The sequence below is a fragment of the Miscanthus floridulus genome, chromosome 19 (assembly GCF_019320115.1).
Source record: "Miscanthus floridulus cultivar M001 chromosome 19, ASM1932011v1, whole genome shotgun sequence".
NCBI classification, from domain to species: Eukaryota; Viridiplantae; Streptophyta; class Magnoliopsida; order Poales; family Poaceae; genus Miscanthus; species Miscanthus floridulus.
The window spans coordinates 11,893,838-11,899,837 of NC_089598.1; positions in this window are offsets into that span (position 1 = coordinate 11,893,838).

The following is a 6,000-nucleotide window of genomic DNA, read 5'->3' on the forward strand; positions in this document are numbered from 1 at the left end:
AACTGAAACAAAATATTGTCGCGTACATGTGTATGCCATGAGAATACATACGTACATATATTAGTGCTCAAATAGCTGTTGTAACGCGAAGAGGCCTGACGATTAGATCGCTTATCCAATTTCACATAATTGTCGCTAACTGCCAAGCCATATACGCCAAATTGTTTGGAAGGCTTCCTATAATTAAATAAACAAATCTCGCACTAGCTTGCATCGTGCATGAGGATCAAATTACGTGCCGTGTACCAAATTTACACCATTTCATATTTTCTATTTCTTTTTCTAGCTGACACAAAATATGTTGAAAAAATATGACAAAATATCATCGAACACGCGTATGCAGACCCGTTCCACATGCGGAGCTAGGCCATATATGCATTTTTTGGACACGGGGTGTTACATATGGTATCGGAGCATCAACCCTTGCTCCACGTGTCCATAGAGGGGTGTACCAAGGGGTGGTCCTAAACATCTGTCACATATATGTGGTGAGCTGCCGAGGGCGTGAGCCCTTAAGCAGGGTGAATGTAACACCCCAGCCCATTAGTAACATGTAGTAGTTGTGAAGTTGGCCCATGTAGCCCAAGTGACTTATGTGTGGTTGTGGTTGGTGGGTTTAGTACCACCTTGGAAGTCTAGCAGGGTGACGGACAGCTTATAAGCCTTGTCGTTACAAACGTAGCACCTCTGGGTTAACTCTATTACATGAAGCGAGGACGAAAGTATAAGAGAGGTGCTACGCATATGCAGGCCCATCTTGTCCCTACTTTTGTTGCACACTCGGATGTCGTCAGGGGGTTCTTGCTCCCCATGTTGAGGCATGGTGCAACATGGTGGAACTGTGCGGATATGGCTATCCTCTGGCTGTTCGATAAGTCGTGGATGGATAGGGTTCTTGCTCCCCAAGTTGAGGCATGGTGCGCCATGGTGGAACTGTGCAGATATGGCTATCCCCTGGCTGTTCGATAAGTCATGGATGCATAGTGAACGTCGTTCTGTTCTGGTGGGTGCATCGTGGCGCTAGTATATGCGAGGAGGGAGGGCGTCCATCCTTCGCGGACCGTCTACCTTCCCTGCAGAGGCGGTGTTGCCCCCGATCATACGTGGTCGGGTCGAGGAGCCTCTGACCCGGCTAGTTCGGTGGTGGGTTGGCTCCCAGTCATGAGACTCGTGCCTGTAGTGGGTACGACCTAGTCCTGTGTCTTGTCTATTTGTATTGGCTATCGTATATGATTGCAATCGCTGCTCTCCCACTACTAGAAAACTAAAATTCCCTGATGGTGCGATTATCGTTAGGAAAATTGAAAAAACCATCAGGAAAATGTAAATTTAATGGCTAGCTCGACAGGGAAATTTGAAAATGTCTGACGGTTCACCGTCAGAGAAATTTGTTTTTATTTTCCTGTCGGTGCCGAACCGTCAGGTTAATTTAAAACCGTTAAGGATACAACATTATTTCTGTCGACAGAAACAACAACAACAAAGCCTTTAAGTCCCAAACAAGTTGGGGTAGGCTAGAGTTGAAACCCAGCAGAACCAATCAAGGATCGGGCACGTGAATAGCTGTTTTCCAAGCACTCCTATCTAAGGCTAAGTCTTTGGGTATATTCCATCCTTTCAAGTCTTCTTTTATTGCCTTTACCCAAGTCAACTTCGGTCTTCCTCTGCCTCTCTTCACGTTACTATCCTGGCTTAGGATTCCATTACGCACCGGTGCCTCTGGAGGTCTCCGTTGGACATGTCCAAACCATCTCAACCGGTGTTGGACAAGCTTTTCTTCAATTGGTGCTACCCCTAATCTATTACATATATCATCGTTCCGAAGAGGATCCCTTCTTTTATGACCGCAAATCCAACACAACATACGCATTTCCGCGACACTTATCTGTTGAACATGTCGTCTTTTCGTAGGCCAACATTCTGCACCATAGAACATAGCAGGTCTAATCGCCGTCCTATAAAACTTGCCTTTTAGCTTCTGTGGTACCCTTTTGTCACATAGGACACCAGATGCTTGGCGCCACTTCATCCACCCTGCTTTGATTCTATGGCTAACATCTTCATCAATATCCCCGTCTCTCTGTAGCATTGATCCTAAATATCGAAAGGTATCCTTCCTAGGCATTACTTGACCTTCCAAACTAATATCTTCCTCCTCCCGAGTAGTAGTGTCGAAGTCACATCTCATATACTCAGTTTTAGTTCTACTGAGTCTAAAACCTTTGGACTCTAAAGTCTCCCGCCATAACTCCAGTTTCTGGTTCACTCATGTCCAACTTTCATCAACTAGCACTACATCGTCCGCGAAAATCATACACCAAGGGATGTCCCCTTGTATGTCCCTTGTGACCTCATCCATCACTAAGGCAAACAGATAAGGGCTCAAAGCTGACCTTTGATGTAGTCATATCCTAATCGGGAAGTCATCCGTGTCTCCATTACTTGTTCGAACACTAGTCACAACATTGTTGTACATGTCCTTAATGAGCCCGCATGTTTGTCCAAAGCCCACCACATAACATTCCTTGGTATTTTATCATAAGCCTTCTCCAAGTCAATAAAAACCATGTGTATGTCCTTCTTCTCCCTATACCGCTCCATAACTTGTTTTATTAAGAAAATAGCTTCCATGGTTGACCTTCCGGGCATAAAACCAAATTGGTTCATAGAGACCCACGTTATTGCTATCAAGCGATGCTCGATAACTCTCTCCCATAGCTTCATAGTATGGCTCATCAACTTAATTCCCCGATAATTAGTACAACTTTGAATATCCTCTTTATTCTTGTAGATCAGTACCAATATACTTCTCCTCCACTCGTCAGGCATCTTGTCGGTTTCTGTCGACAGAAACCGACAAAAAAATCATACGTTACCGTCAGAAAAATGCATTATCCTGACGGTGTGAGACCGACAGAGTAAAGGATAAATATCTTGTCGGTTAGAGAACCGTCAAAATAAATATATATTCCCTGTTTGTGTCTCATATTTCCCTGTCGACTTATAGCGGTCAAAAGAATATTTTCCCTGTCGGTGTTTAACAGACAAGGAATTTACGACCGACAGGAAAATGATAAAATGGCTTTTTCTATAGAATTCAAAATATATTTAATATATTTGCACGCACACACACACACACACACACACACACACACACACATATATATATATATATATATATATATATATATATATATATATATATATATATATATATATATATATATATATATAGTCTAACATGAATCCAATACTTACAAAGATGCCCTAGTGTTTGCATCAACATATCACAAACATTTGGCACCCATCTACCCAAGGATTTGGCATCAACATAACAAAACTCCTGCGCAACCACGGAAGATAACACACATTTACTACCATCAGTAATACTGGACAAAGCACCAGCAACAGCCTTGGCATTGTCGCTGCAGCCCCACATCTCCCTTTGCTCGAGTGGCAGATTTGACAATGCAACCAAGACAGACGCCCAGAAAATTGGCAAAGAAGCCATCTTGATGGTCCACAACAACAACAAAGCTTTTAAGTCCCAAACAAGTTGGGGTAGGCTAGAGTTAAAACCCATCAGAAGCAATCAAGGTTCAGGCACGTGAATAGCAAATAGGTATTGGTCCAATATCTTGATGGTCCAATATCTGAAATTAAGATTGCAAATAGGTACTGGTTACCAGGAATATTTCTCCTTGTTTATAGACATGGTAGAGACCACGGATCACTTTTTACAAAACAAGAATTATTTCTGTAAAGCTTCCTATGTGGCCATAACTTTCTAATTGTTTATTTCATTGATGACATAATCTTTTAGTGGACTTGGTCAGCTATTTTATGAAAGATTTGGGTAGTGGATCCGAACTATAAGCTAGGGTCAAAAGAATAATTATTTTCTGCTGAAATAAACTTATAAGCATGTAGAGAAGGCCTAATACTGAGCACCGAACATATAAGTATACTTTTTCGCAGTAGCTGCAGTAGAAGCAACAGAGCAGAGCACATTAGCAGAGACCTGCACAAAAGCATTCATATCAATAGTTAAAGGCGTGCCAAGAAGATAAGTTTGAATCAAAGTAAATCAGCTTTCAGAACAATCTGTACTTGAGACACATGGAAGAAATACTAGCAGGGACTTTAATTCAGCCCGCCATATTTCTTTCTATTCATCTGTTGAACACTTCATGTTTTGAAAAAAAAAACTTGTGTACAGGTAAAATTGCGTCCCAACATGCAAGTTATACAGTAATTGTATATTGTTGTTTCTTCTTTTTGGTGCATATGAATTAACGAATGAACAAACATATATATACTGCCATTAAATTTACTGTATAGTATTCACACAATCAAATTTCATTAAAATGCTCGGCTGGCAGTTCTCTGCCTTGTGGCAGAGCATTAATCAAGCCTCCCAGAATTATTCATTTATCAAATAGTCATGGCATCTACAATAGTATCTAACAGTCTAAAGGCCAAGAAAATCTGCAATAGCTTATTTTAGTCATCTCAAAATATTGTTGGAAAAGTCAAACACCTGTAAACCATGCAAATTGGAAACACTTTTGCAACTTACTCAGCAACAGATGGAGGTCAAACTAATCCCCAATTCAGGGAGCCATCTGCAATTTCTGATGCATCACCTATTCAACTTATTTCAGGTGACCAGAACTAGACAGCTAGTGATAGAAAATTATCTACTAGAAAACTAGACAACTGCACTTCAGTTCTAATTTAACTTGACAACAAACTGCTTGTACCTTGTGCACTTGATTATGCCTGCTGCTACAAGACTCCACACTGTAACAAGCCTCCACATGCTTGATTATACCATCAGAACAAAGCTGTGCTGCTAAACAAAGGTTAAAATCAGCATATGGTAAATATTCAAGATACAAGAAAAATAGAAAACAAGTGATTGATCTCGTATTTAATTTATTGACATGCACAGTTAAACTACAAATAATTTTGTACCTGTCAAACATTTTACTATTAAGGTATCCAATTCCATCTCTTAGTATATGTCAAACATTGATACAAGAAAAAGGAGACTAGATGAAGAAACATGCAGCAGTAACAATCATGAAGTCAGTTGCCCATGGAACATTATGCAAAGAAAAAAAACAGCATGACTAAGGTCCATTTTAATATCTGGAGCAAAGGCAAATATCAAAATTAGTTGCTCAAGATCCACGGGTTTGTGGTGTTGATTTGGAAAGTGGCATGTGTGGCTGGGGTCCTGGATTATGATCCATCATCCATGGGTTTGTGGTGTGGACGGCAGATGGAAATAAGCCTTTTGTGATTAAAGGCTCATGATGATTGGCATGGAATCGGTTCTGATCCATGGCCCTATGATCCAGTTGGTTCAGAGAGTGGCTAGTTTGGCCGTGATCCACACATGATCACACAGGTGCAAAGATGAGCAGTCTGACCTTTATGACCTGAGGCAACTGAGTCTCAAAGTTGTGTATTCCATTTGAATCATGCTCATCAATTTTTGTACAGTTTGGCACATAGAAAGATGCCCTGTACTGTACGTGGCTGATAATGTGCTGTATGTAAATAGTAGGTCCTGGTTATTACTGCCACTCTTTAAATCTGTGAAGAAACTGAATCTCCAATTTTCTTGAGATGTATGTGCTGGCAGATAAATACATGAGTAATATTATTCTATAGGAGATTCACTCCCCGAGCTTTCTGAGGAACACAAACCTCAGCCTGGAGGGCATTTGAACATACACTTCATCATTCAGATACTCAGCTTTGAGTGACTCATGCAGTGAGATATGTAAGCCCGGTTTGGGCACAGTTAGCCACTGACGATTGGCAACCAAATGAAATTAAAATATCCAATGTGAAGGGCGTGCATTCAATGTCCCATGTATGTGCCGTGGCAACACTAGCCGGGCAATCAATAGTGCCGTTTATTTGCTCTAAAGAATTTCATGGCATAAGCTTAAGGCGATTTGCTTGTAGCACTTGAGTTTAGATATT